The following is a 13,718-nucleotide window of genomic DNA, read 5'->3' as shown; positions in this document are numbered from 1 at the left end:
TCTTTCTAATTCCAAAAAATGTAAGAGTCTCAGGATAGCCTGTACATACACTTCATGTCAGAGATCCTATTTTTCTTAAAAATTAAAACAAAGATATTACTTTTGAAAACCAAAGGAAGTAAGAATATATTATAAACTCTAGCTGTGATGACATGTAGCACAGCAGGGTCTGCTTCAGCACTTGATTATCCTAGATTAACAACAGAGATATTTTGCAATTTGCAGAGGGCTGCTCTTCAAAATAAATAGCCAGTAACTACATGCAGAATGCCTTGTTGCTTAATCAGAAATCCTTTGTCTTACTGGTTTAGGTTGTCCCTGGCCATCATCGATCGCTTTTATCAGTCATTCGACTATGGAGTCTAATTACCACATAGATTAATATGTTCCTTCCTTCTTGCTGTGACACCAGTCTTATCTGAAAAAGTATTAAGATCAGGTGCCCCTGAATTAATATTTTTCTGCCCTTCACCTCCGGAAAATGGAATATTTGAGTTGCTGCACAAAGGCTGTGATGAGCCATGGAAAATGGTGAAAGGGTATTGGCTTATTAAGGGAAACAAGACCACAGCAGAGAGCAGAGATAATGCAAGACTAAAGGAGATGGGAGGAAGAGGTTTGTTCTTGACAATACACTTCAAAGCTCAAAGTAAAACTTGAGATTCCTGAATTTGTCCAAACTACAAATTGCTCCTCTGCAGTCAGAAAGTTTCTGTGAAACCAGCTGGCAAAGTGTTTCACCTCCCTCTAGCGCTAGTTCACGTGAAGGATGACAGCCTCCTGCTGCTAGCAGCAATTCACTTAGCTGAAGTGCTGGAGACAGATGAAGTCCATCTAATAATTTCAGTTTTGCTCTTTGCCCATGTTTGCCAATATAGAATTTAAGTTTTATTTTAATTTGCTTCTTAAAAACATAAACCAATTACTTAAAAAGATCATTCAAACTGCAAGTTGGTATTCAAAATTTGGAAAAATCCAAGAGTGAAATACTTTAACCAAGATTTCTTGTGCCTCTGTGGCAAGCTTTATGATGTGATAAAATACAACTTTTTATCTTTTTCTGAACAAAAAAAATGAACAACAAAACCACAACAAAGCCAAACAAAGCCAAGAACCGAGGCTGTGCTTTTTTTCCCACCTGTTGGTCTCTCTCCTTTCCTCTCCCTCATAAATTTTGAGCCAACTAGCCATCCCCAACTTCTGTTCTACCAGGGAGGTGAGGAGGACACAAAGTTCCTACTACCTGAGTGACAGCTGAGGAGACCAGCAGCTTCCTTTGTTGTGTTTGCCAGCAGATGAGCAAATGCACATATATGATGCAGCTGAGTAACACTTTGGTGGCCATAATCAGCTACTGCAGATGCTGTTTCCTCTCTGCTGGTGGTAAGGGAGTGAAAGACTGAGCCAGCAGTGCCGCAGGAGGCATGCTCAGAGGGCACAGGCATGTGTGGGGAGGGGGGAGATGTGTAGGGACAGAAGGCATTTTGTGTGAAAGGACACAGGAGCTAGTGTCCCTTGGTCTGCCACCCATGGATCAGCTCATTTCCACAGAGTGCTGTCCCTGTTGCCACACAGACAGTTCTGCTCTTAGGAAAGACAGTTCTTGGTTGTGCGTTTTGCTCTTGCCCTGCTCACCTGCTGCAGAAGATGGAAGGTGCGCAGGGTGATGGAAATAAAGTTCGTCCCAGAGCGACAGGCATCAGGCATCATTGCAGGTAACTGGATTCTCCTGCATTCTGGTCTTTACTCCTTTGTTTGGGATGCTGCGGGATATGCTGGCTCCTCCAGCTTTACTGGGATGGGACGAAGGGCTAAAACTGGAGGCTTCTGTGCTGGAGTTGCTCCTGCCATTTGCTTGAATGAGAGGTAATTAAACAGGTTGTTGAAAAAGCATGATTTGCTTAGTGATTTAGTTATCTGCAAATGTTCTCCACTTCCTCTTGACATTTTGCCAAACTCAGATGACGGCTTTAGCAAAGCTAAAGGCTGTTTGCGATTGACATTCAACAGCTCTTGTATAACAAACAAATGGGCAGCTTCCGTGGAATACAAGACTCTTCTTCACGTGGTCTGTTAATTATTTGTATCAGCTTTGTTTGCAGATTCAGTGTCTCTTAATTACCTAAAAATCTTGCTTGTTTAATAGTTTTCCTTATTTTAAACCTCCATGATTTAATGATCTTTTGCAAGGCAGATGTTATGAGCTCTGCTTGTGCCCTAGGAAAAGCGTTATGCATTGCTACAGTTTCCATGCTGCATCTCAGGAAGTTTGGCTGCCTGTACTTTGTCTTCTCAGTTTAGCATTGACTGCAGTATGCAACCCAATTAAATTAAGGGGAAAAATATAGAGAGTAAGTGGAAGAGGAGAGACGGTAATATGTATCAAGATCGTATTTCCTCTTTCTCTTTCCCTCTCTGTAATTACATTAAATTACTGAGGTCTGTGGAGGTTCATTGATCACCTTCCCGTAACATGGTATCTTTTTAAATTTTTCTTTTCCTGGCTTCTTTCTTCCTGCGTAAGGCTATCTTCTTTCTCAGTAGGTACTGGGAAGTGTTATTCTCCAGTGAGGGCTAATTGAGAATAATTAACCATTGGGCAACATGCACTCACATTGTCAAGCAGAAGAGGGCACTAAATCAAAAGCAGTATGACTACTAAAACCTAGAACAGAGAAAGAATCCCCCATCCCCAAAACCTGGAGCTGAACAATACGGGAAGAAATGAATAATGTATGCTTTTTTTCACTGGAGAAAATTGGCTTGATTTTTTTCTGAAGTTTAATTGTGGTTTGGAGAAAATCCAAATCATACAGATCCTTTTCATTCCGCTCTTGTAGTAAGTGACTAATTTCCAATGCAAAGTATGTGGTGCCGAGGCTGTTCTAATACGAGAGGAGCCAAACCTGGAGTAACTGTTCAGGGCTTGACAGTTCTTGCCAATGGGAACACAATGAGGCTGGATGTGAATGTCTTTGTTTCCATTTAAATGATTAATGAAGTTCTATAAAATCAAAATCACTGCAGTCTTGCCCCTTTTCACTTATTACGAGTATCAGCAGTAGAAGGAGGTTACACAAAGTACTCAGTCCTGGTTATAAACAAAGAGAGAAGGACGTTGAAGTGTTTGAAGTCGTTATTTTAAGAGAAAAACGGTAATGGCTTGATTTCTACCCCCTGCCCATTTGCTTTCAGCATGTCTCTTCTCAGAATCTTGTCTTCTGTACCAGGTCTGAGATAGCCTCACTCAGGCACCGTCCACACGAAGACATTTACTAACTGCAGAGCTTGGATGTTCCTAAATGAAAAGTAGTTTCCAATGCTGAAATGTTACGCTATGAAAGATATATTTGTCTTTGAGGACAATTCTTTTTAAATTTTTCTTTAAAGCAAAACAAACTAGATAGTCTCTGTAAGAAATTTCTTCTCACAAAACACCACAGTTTCCAAAGGGTTCTCCTATATCAGAAGGGTCCCTTGTAGACATTCTGGTTTCTGCTGTATCTAAATTAGGAGAATCAACGTGCCATATACATCGCATGTATTTTTTGAGTGAAAATGAGGTAAAGTCCTCTTTCACACTTATTGTGACTTAGATCCTTTTTTTCTAAAATATTTCAACTGCTGTATTTTAATGTATATCTAACAGACAGCAACAAACTGCTACAGACTTTCTTCCTTTATGTCTGTGTAATTCCTTCTTTCTTAAAGCAACAGAAATTTATTCAGGGCTAAAATCCTGACTGAAACAGGCTTGTTTCAGCATTGCATTACTCCCCGGCTCTAATCACATAACTCCCACGTAATTAGTGGCGTTAGAACCCCTGCAATGCTGAGGATAAGAAGCTCTTGTGCTTACCTACTTTACAAGCCAAGTAGCATTGTAGCTTTAAGGAAAGGAGGATGCGTGTTTGTTTTTTGGTTTGAGGTTTTATTTTATTTTCTTCTAACTTATATACCATTAAGGGAAATTATAAAGGAAACAGAATGAATTCAGAGAAGATTAGGATTCGACATGCAATTTAAAGGACTTTACTGTAAAATATAAGCTGCTTTAGTAGCCTACAACATGAATAAAATCAAGGGGTAGATATGAAGCTCAAGTGAGTTTGAGTTAAGCTGACACTAGCCCTGTGTCTTCATAGCACAGAAACCTTGCATTCAGGGGCAACAAGAAGTCTGAAACTTTGCCTTAAAGCTGTCATATTTGGAATTTTTCACAGATGGAACCTTTATTTATCTGGTATTTATCCTTGACAAAAGAAATATGCAAATCATCAGATCTATAGACCTCGAATTAGGTCCCATATCCCTGCAAAAATAACTCCAAAAGCTGGTGGCCCGTGCTTGTGCGTGCCAAGTTAGCCTGATCACCAGTCTGGGGTCAGGAAGGTGTATTCTCCCCTGCCCTGCAGGCAGGAACGGCTGTGGGAGATGGGATGCCTGTCCCTGTAAAGTGTGAATACCGATTTGCTTTCTAGGATCCACTGGTTGTTCGACCAGCACCTTGCAGGGGCAGGGATGTAAAGCACTGGTGCCATCCTTCACGACTTCTCTGTCATATTTTTGTACCTTTTGTACAAAGTATTATAGGACTGAGGAAACACTTGTCACTTTGTCATATATGAAATAGATATCCAGTGGCCCTTTCTGGACTTGGTGTTTGCAGTGTTGCTACCAGCAGTTGCCTGGGATTGGTACAAAAGATCCGTTCCAGTTATCAGTAGTGTGCCAAAACAGCCTTCTCTGTTTTGGATCTGTCCAAGTTAGTCCACTGCAAAAACCCCCATTGGCAGGATAGATGAAAAACTGGTCTCCTGACTTTAGTGTCTGCTCTGCACTGAGGTACAGCTACTCATGGATAGGACTCTGTCCAGATTACTCCTGCTGCTTACCATTCTGAGTGATATTTTTCCACCAGCAATAATCTTTGAGCTCTTGGCTCACAGTGTGATACTTTTTTTCCTGTGAGGGCTTTGTAGGGTCTTGGATGTCATCTTCTATCAAAGCAAGACTGCTCAAATGCTTCAGAGTTGTGCTACTGAAGTGATCGCTTTTGGGAGAAACCTATACAATAAAATATCCATCCCAGAATATCCATTCCCATCAGGAATTTCCTTCCTGCTGGCAGAGACAGCTTCAGTAACGTGTAAAGCAGCAGCCAGTAACATTCCTTGTAGCAGGCTGGCAATGATTATCCTAGAATCCAACTGTTGGTTTTAGCAAGCTTAGGGCTTGGATTTTGGGTTTGATTTCTACAGACTGTATTATGGATAATTTTATGCTTAGAACTTCCTTGAAAATTTACCGGTTTACAATTAAATGTTAGCATGGTATGTATCCAAGACCACGCAGGGCTTCAATTCGGATGCCTTTTAATCACTTTTACTGCCTGTCCCGCAGCTGCCCATTTCCCATAGCCATACGCAAAGCAAGCTCTGCTGTAGTGCTTGGTTAACCGTGGACTTGTGCCCTGTAGAGAAGCTCCCTTGTTGTCTTTCTCTCTGTAATCCCAGCTGTATCCTCCGTGGTCCCTGTGATCCTTTTGCTGCTGCCCCATCAGGCCTTCCTCATGTCTTCTAATCCCACAGTGCCACCAGTTTTCCACCACATGTCCATATACCTCAAATGCCTTCTTTTTTAGTGGGGGAGAAAGCAAGTCAGCTAAGAACTAGCACTTTGGTAGCTGGTGCACAGCTATATGCGTATCAATGCATCAACCGGCTGCTGCAGGTTGGCATAAAAACCAGCTGCTTTCTTGGACAGGAACACACGGGCGTTGGTCTCGTCTGCTCTGATACTTGCGTTCTTGAAACTTGTAGGAACTTATCTTTGAGATAAAGTGTTTGGGGTTTTTTTTTTACCTTTTTATAAAATTGAGCCGAAGTTGGCAAATAAGGTCAAAGGGAAGGGAACAGCAGAGAGAGGGATGGACGCACAGATAGCTAGGTCTTAACAAAGCTTGTTTCCTTAAATTAAAACGTAGCTTAATCCAGTGGTGTTGGAATACTGCACAGCAAAAATGGGATGTGTTTCTATGACTCTATAAGCACAATATGGAGTCTATTAGAAGTTCATGTAAGAACAAAAAAACCCCACCAATCCCCAGACAAAACCCCCCAAAATATTGACATTTTAATTTCAGAAATTATCAATAGTTTTTACTGTTGCTCTATCTCCAGAGTTTTCACAAAATAGTCTGTATGTTCTGCAAGTCTATCCTAGGAAGGAAAAAACCCTAATTACACCTGTAGAGTTATTGCTACTTCATTAATAATAATTTACAGAATGGACTGACTGACAGAAGGGTCGTGGGACACCCACTCCTTTATTTCTTCTGGGTCATTTCTTGTTCATTTCTTCTGGGTCTGAATCAGTGTAACTTTCCCCTTTCATCTGAATGACCAGAGGCAGTAAGCTCAGCACATAGAATTAGATAGGCTACAGTCTTTTGAGGACCAACATTTAAAAAGCAATGTGGACTGCAGCTTTCTATATGCAAAAGGGGCAGAGAAGCTGAACTGCTGACCCCATGTTATCGCACAGCAGTATCCCAGCAATAGCAGTTTAGAACTGGCTGCAGGTCTACCTCATGAGTGGGTGAAAAGGGCCACTAGTCTTTTTTTTTTTTGATAGCCACATCACTTATATAACTTCAAAAATCATCCAGCTGAACTGATCCAAATCCCTTGGTGGCTCTGCTTCTTCCATTTTGAAGTTTAACGTTTTTCAGCATAGCTTTCAACTAGCCTAAGGTTGAACCAAAAAGTGCTGTTCCTGAGAGAAATACCATTTTCCGTATGAAGAGTTACTCTAGTTTCATTTAAAAAGCCCAATGCAAACAAAAGGAAGCAGCAGCAGAGAAAGAAATGAAGATGCCATCGTGAGCATCTCAAACCAGTGCTGCTTTTCTCTGCAAAGTCAGTCAGAGAGCACTTGCCACGACTCGCTCCCAGAGAGGTGCTGCTGAACTTCCACTGAAAATGGCTGCACAGCTCAGCCCGTTAGAAGAAAAAGTGAGAAGTGGGAGTCGCATAACTAAAGTAGACGACAGGATGCAGAAACATTCGTCCCGTGGCATCCAAACAGAGAGTAGAGAAAAACTGAATCAACAGAAGACTGCATAGGGCAGGTGGCAGGAAAACGAACGCCAGCATTACAGAAGGGACCACTTAAAGTCCATCTTCAGAGCAGCCCTGAGCGGTGGCCGTGTCACCTCGTGCCCAGTGACTCCGTGAAGGAGCTGTGGAGATGTACAAAGGAGCTTGGGTTTATACAGCTTTTGTTCAGCTGACGGTGGGCCTATGTTTTGAAAGAAGCTGTCTGCTCTTCTCCATGAAAAGGATCATGGTAATACATTTTCTTCTTTTTCTGAATTTTAACTTCATGGAAAGAAGAAGAAAAATAACTAAAAGAGGGAGTATGTCAAGTCAGGACTAATTAAGCACTAATGATGAAGCTGACAGCACTTAGGTCTGCCAGGCTGCAAAAGAACTGGTATCGAGGGCTACAACTCCCACCCAGCTAGGCTTATTCCCAGCCTATAACAAGGTAATTTTTGCCAGGAACCTTTTAATCTTTTCCTCCCAATATCCTACCCTTTTCTTGACTTGCTCTTTTCTTTCATTTATTTTATATTGTCAGCTGCTATCTCTGATCTAAGCCCAAGGCCTACAGAATGTGAACGTCCATCATCCACTATGAGATTTTAACTTTACACCTTTGTTGATACAATTTGCATGCTAGAACATTAAAATAATTACATTGTCTAATGTGCAAACACTGAACACCATTCTATAATTTCTCACAGCAACATGGATGCCAGCTATATTGTTAATAAATAATTTTTTCCCCTGTGTAGTTTGATACTTCCTTTTAAAGATAAACAAAAGATCCAACAGTGATATCTCATCTTTTAAAGAGCAGACAGACAACTGAAATTTCATATCGCTTAATGTAAGCCAGCAGCAAATTCTGTAATTAACATCATCCAAGTGCATGCCCTATTAAATGTCCGGCAGGCTTAGCCTGTGGTAAGACCTCAATTTTGCTGTGATGTGTGGTTTGTTACAAAGCGCCGTCTAAGTTTAAGTCTACAGCTCTGTAGTGGCCACTTACGTAAGAGGCTGCTGGTAGCACCATCTATTATTAATATTGCCTGACACGTTTTCGGAAGGAAAGAATCTCTGATGTTGCCATGCTTCAGGGCACAAGCCTGGTATTTTTAGGGCTACCTTTACTGTCAGGCAGATATCTGTGCCACCCGTGGGGAAAATAACTGCCCATGTTATATATCATGGAAAACTGTGATTTGTACATAACCTATAAAAGCCAGTCAGATTCTGGGGCCTAAAGACACCTGAAAGATCTTATTTCCTTAGGAAAGGAAGCTGATGCCCCGAAGATGCAGAGGAAAGAAACATCCAGTTCAAATGCATAAGGGACAGGAGCCAGACCTGTAGGGCAGTGGGTGGGAACTGCCTAAGGCAGACACTGAGGGGTGGAAATCAGACTCGGAGGAGATGAGCAGTAGACGTGAATGGTAGAGAGGTAGCAGAGAAGTGCTTTTGCACGTGTGTGAAAGCGAGGGCCATGTGCGTGTGGCTGCGTGCCACTGCTCCCTGCTCAGAGGGCTCCTGTTGGAAAGGAGCATGTCAGACTTTTACAGCATGCAAGCACAAGGGGGCCCAAAGCAGTTTGAAGAGAAAACCTTCTGTTTAGAGCTCCTTTTGAGCAAGTGGCTTCGCAGCATTGAAATTCTCCTTGGCAATGCGTTTATCTGTGAAGAAAATGTAAAGAAAATTCGGCTAAAGCTCTTCCATTTATTACTGTGAAACGCAAAGAAGGGTACGTATGATGGGTAAAGCCCAGTATTTGTAAAGAAGGCCAATTCTGTCCTAAGCCTCTCAGAGCTGGCTAGACGAGGTCAGTCTCGATACATACTTGGTTTGAGCCAATTCTGACAACGGCATCTCTCCTATTGACAAGGGAGTAACAAATGCTGCATGACCAGTCTGGCTAATTTAAAAAACTACGCGCTCTAGAAGAGGTGGCTGTGACCGAAGAGAACTGGAAGCTGACATTTCAGCACTGCCCCTACAAGTCACTGCCTGGAACTGGTTCTGTATGCCCGAGGCTCCGCAGCTGCTCAGACACATGGATGGCTCATTCTCTTACGTACCGAAATCAGCTGCGGAAAATAATTACCCCTCTGGGGCTGCATGCTAACGTGGGGAAGGATTTTTGAAAGCGGGCAGCTGCGGGGCCGCGGCTGAAGGTCACCGAGACCCCCCGTGCCACGGGTTTTCCCCTCAGCCGCGCCCCGCGCGCTGACCCGCCCTCAGCTTTGACCGCCGCGCCCCGCGCTGCCCCTCGGTCGAAGGCGGGCAGGAGCCCGCGGGGAGGCCCCCGGCCCCCGCTCGCTGAGGGGAGCCTCGCGCCCTGGCCGCGGCAACGGCTCCGGCGGGCCCTTGCGCAGGCGCGGAGCGGCCGCGCATGCCCGCAGCGCCCCCGCGCGCCGGGCGGCGCGAGCATGTGCAGAGGCGGCGGCAGCGCGGCGCGGGGGGGGGCCGGGGCCGGGCAGGTTGCGCCGCTGCGCCCGCCCCTCCCGCCGCGGGGCGGCCCTGGCCCTGGCTCTGCCCGGGCGGCGCCCGCCGCCTCCTGCTCCCGGCCCAGGCGGGCAGCGGACGCGGCCTCCGGGCGCACGGGCACGGTAAGGGCGCGGCGCGGGCTCCGGGTCCGGCCGCCGCGGCGGGCGGGACAGGCGCTGACAGGCAGCCCTGCGAGGGAGGGAGGGAAGGAGGGAGGGAGCGGGCGGGCGAGCGGGCGGCCGCCCGCCCGCCCGCCCGGTGAGGGGGCGGCGGGACCGGCCCGTCCCGGGGGCGGCCGCCGAGGTGCGTGGGGCGGCCTCGGGGTGGCGGGGCCAGGGGTTGCTCCGGCGGCACCCCCCTACCCCCCCCCGGCTGCACTTTCGGTTTCGCGTGGGGCGCGGGGCCGGGTGCGGCGGAGCGGCCGTTGGGCCGGGGCCGTCCCTCGCTCCCCCCCACCCTCCCCGCCCCGCGGGGGTCCGCGCCCGGGCTGCCGCCCCACCAGCGGAGGGGGCGCGGGGGGCGGCGGGCGGTTCCCGGCGGCTGTCAGTGTAACCACGGCCCCGGGACGGCGGCGGCCTGGCGGGCCGGGCCCCGCAGCCCCTCCCGGGGCGGGCCGGGGCAGCGCGGCGGGGGCAGCGCCTTGTTTACCCGGGGCGTCGGGAGAACATGGCAGCCCGGGCGCGCTGGTCACTCGCTGTCATGCGTGCTGGCTCCTCCCGTGCCGGCCGGGGGCAGCCCCGCCGGGCCTCCAGCCGCCCGCCCCGGCTCCGCCAGCGCCCCCCCTTCCCAAAAACCGTTGCACCCCGGCTGCATAGCTGAAGCCTGGCGTAATTTTAATTGTGCCTGTAAAATGTTGTACTGGGGTAGCTCTGATGTTGGCGTTCATCTGTTAACGTTTTTGGATGTGTTCTCCCATGTCTCTTTTTTCCCCGCTTAAATAATTCAGTTATTCGCTCTGCGCGTTCCCTCCCTTATGGCTGGTCACTGTCACGTTCCTTGTGACTTTTAACCATTTAACTTGTTCAGCAAAGACGGCTAAAGCTTGCCAACTGTCGGTTTAGAAACAATTCGTGAGGAGGGTTCTCTGTCCGCCCAGTTCATCTCTTGTTGTGCTTTGAAGTTGTCCGTCTTCCATGTGCTGATAATTATTCACCTTTGTTGCAATTTAATCATACAGCTTTCTGGTGCTTTCTGATCAGTGCATGTGCACATCAGTCTTTGAGAGCTTTCTAGTTAGTCAAGACAAATAGCATGAAATGAAGTTGAGCCCAGGGATATAGGAGCGTAAGGATTAGAGAATTCTCGAGGCTCAGAAAAACAACGCTCTAACAATAAAATTTCAAAGCAGTTCAGATATTTCTGTGGGCTAAAAAATGTAGAAATGGCAGGTCTGCTTGTTTCATGCTGTAACTTTGAAATGAGGCAAAAGCGTGGACATCGTTTTTTTGAGAAAAGCTCAGAGAACATAAGAGTTTCTGATGACTTTACAGAAACGGCTGTTGTTAGGGTATGTTGAAAACCCCATATCATCGTTTGAGAGGGGATGTCGTCAAGTCGTATTGAGTACTTCAGGAGAGGTCTGGGTCAGTGACTGTTACCACAAAACTTACCTTTATTTCAAGAATCTCAAAGAAATTAAATAGAAGTCTACAAAATTGTACGTAGTGGATCTGCTCCAAGATCCGCCTCCTCCCTCTCTCCTCACTCCATCTCTGACAGTGGACAGGACCAGTTGCTTTAGATGTTCTGTGAACAGGATGATAGTTTGTATGGTACCTTCGGGGTGACATGCTCCTTCTATCTCTCGGGTTTCAGTAATACCTGTTTCAGAAGGTCCCTAAACTTCAGACTGTATGTGCACCTTGGTGTTTAATAGTCGCCTAAGCCATTCAGAGGCTTTACGTCCATAAAGCTGTCTAACTTAAGTCTTATAACTTACTCTTTTGACCTCTAGAATATCCAATGGAAATGAATTACAGAGTTTGTGTGCGCTACTTCCTTTTGTGTGTGTGTTGGTTTTCTTTGTTGGTTTTTTTTTTTTTTTTTTTAAACCCGCATCCTCACCGGTTAATTTCATCCGTCTCTGGTCTTTTATTATGTAAAACGATGAATAATTGCTCCCTACTCTGGCTTGTGGGGGAGTGGAAATGGGTGTTAAGGACCAACAATTGACACGCTGGAAAGAGAAGTGCTTGTACAATCTAGGGGTAGTGTACGAGACTTCAGTCGGAGGGAAGAGAAGGTTTCAGGGGATCTTTAAATAGAGAGCAATGGGAAGAGAGCCTGCTAATAGGATGAAATACGGGAAGGTCCAGAAGAAGCCTGCTGAAGCCACAAAGCTTTTTGCGAAACGTTAGTAGTTTTTAAGCTTGTATGTTTTGGGGCTCATCAGCTTTAGCTATTGAGGTTTCGGAGCAAACTCTGGATGGTCAGATTATCAAATTAAATATGCATGGAAGGAGTTCCTCTAGTTCCGTACTGGATTTGGTACGTCATTAATTTGATCCAATGTAATAATTTCTGTGCATTCAGCAATAAAATTATTGCCTTGTATGGAAACTTCTGAAGTATGATGTGGCTGGGACTACATTCATGACAGTTCCTCATTTTAATTTCCTTTTCTATAACTTTTAGTGGTTGGTGTAATTTATAAGGTACTACAAATTGCATGGATTGTCTGTTTTGTTCCCCTGTCGTTGGGGATGCAGAGATTTACTTTGTATCCTCTTTTTGAGCATAAGCCCCGATTCTTTAGCTATTTACACGTTTATATATATATTTTTTTTTTGCTGTCAGCTTCTGCAGGAACTTAATTTTCCAGTTTTCAGACTTGTTCTGGGTTTAAAAAAAAAAAAAGTTAATTCACCATTTCTTCTACCAATGTCAGTGTGAATCAGTTAGCCAGAGCTGTAAAAATTAGCTGGGAAAATTTCTGAAAAAAATCAACTTTCAGTCAACATAAATTTTTTTTTGCAGTGTGTGCTATGGTTTATATGTATTGGAGTGATAGTGACATTTACTGGCATATTTGAGGTGCTGCCTATGAAAGACCACCTTTGTACCCTTAGGAACCCTTGTTACAGTTAATGGGATTCTGCAGTGATCTTGGCTGGTGTATTTCTGTACGTGCAACTAATTTCATTTTCAAGCCGCCTTCCTTAACTTTTTTTGATTAAATCAAAGGAAGGCCTTTTTGAAAAAAGTTGTGTGTGATGCTACTGCTGGCTGCAGTCCTGCTCTTGCGGTTGCATCTGTGTAGGTATCCGCATAAATCTCTCCTCAGGATTTGGGATGCCAGCTGAATAAAAGGGGGACATTGTTCCAAGTACACTTACGTTTCTTCTGGGTGCTGTGGGAGCAGCTGCCTCTGGTCACTGCTGCCCAGCCTTCTGCGTGTTTGTCTTGTTTTCATGTGTGGGTACGAGTGTGTGCATCCTTTTTTCAAGCATTGGTTTGTTTTATATTTAGAGTTTTGTTTTGAAGCCGGTCCTAAATAACTTCACTTAGAGTCTGACCTGGTAGAGGTGACACTCTGCCGTCCTTTCCACACTGTTTTTTCAATTATCATTTTTAATTCTGTTGAGTTGCATGTTTGCTTCTCTATTAACTTGATAGGTGGTTATGCACAGGGGGATCAACTTAAGATTGTGGGTTTTGTGGGACTGCTGCGTGTTCATCACGGTTGTGATTTGAAGTGTTTTTAAGCTTCTCTGGGAGCTGCTGAAAACATAAGAGGACCGTTTGGATTTCTTGTAGGCAGACACTCAGATACATAATGGAGGCCATGTAAATGTGCTGTTAAATATCTGAATAAACAGTTTGGTATTTTGCAGCCTTTACGACAAGTGTTCTGTAGCTTCTGAAGAAGTGCATGCTGTAACTGATCTTCTTGACCAGTGGAAAGTATCAAAAACTTGAATCTTTGTTATGCCTTTGTAGTGGTAGACAGAAACTTCTTGCTGTTGAGGCAAAGAATGTGGCTTCAAGATTTGTTGGACTTTTGGTTTTGGTTTTTTTGAGGGTGGGAGCACCTAGGCTTATTTTTGTTTTCCCATGAGGTATGTATAAAAATAAAGAATGATGCAGCAAAGCTGTTTTCCCTGTTGTAAGGGATATTCCAAGTGGTTC

General features: G+C 45.0%; 1 protein-coding gene across 3 annotated transcripts in view; it reads left to right on the top strand.

Moving 5' to 3' along the window:
- Positions 1-9,577: 9,577 nt before the first annotated feature.
- The window catches only part of ELF2 (E74 like ETS transcription factor 2), a 38,933-nt gene continuing 34,792 nt past the window's right edge, over positions 9,578-13,718 (top strand). For 2 of the 3 annotated variants that reach the window (XM_074823674.1, XM_074823672.1), the window contains exon 1: positions 9,578-9,712. The gene's annotated coding sequence lies outside the window, so the exon portion shown is untranslated. The remainder of the gene's footprint in view (positions 9,713-13,718) is intronic. The other variant, XM_074823679.1, reaches the window with a different exon arrangement.

This window comes from Strix aluco, chromosome 4 (assembly GCF_031877795.1).
Source record: "Strix aluco isolate bStrAlu1 chromosome 4, bStrAlu1.hap1, whole genome shotgun sequence".
NCBI classification, from domain to species: domain Eukaryota; kingdom Metazoa; phylum Chordata; class Aves; order Strigiformes; family Strigidae; genus Strix; species Strix aluco.
Note: the sequence above shows the minus strand (reverse complement) of the source record. Positions and strands in the feature narration are given on the sequence as shown.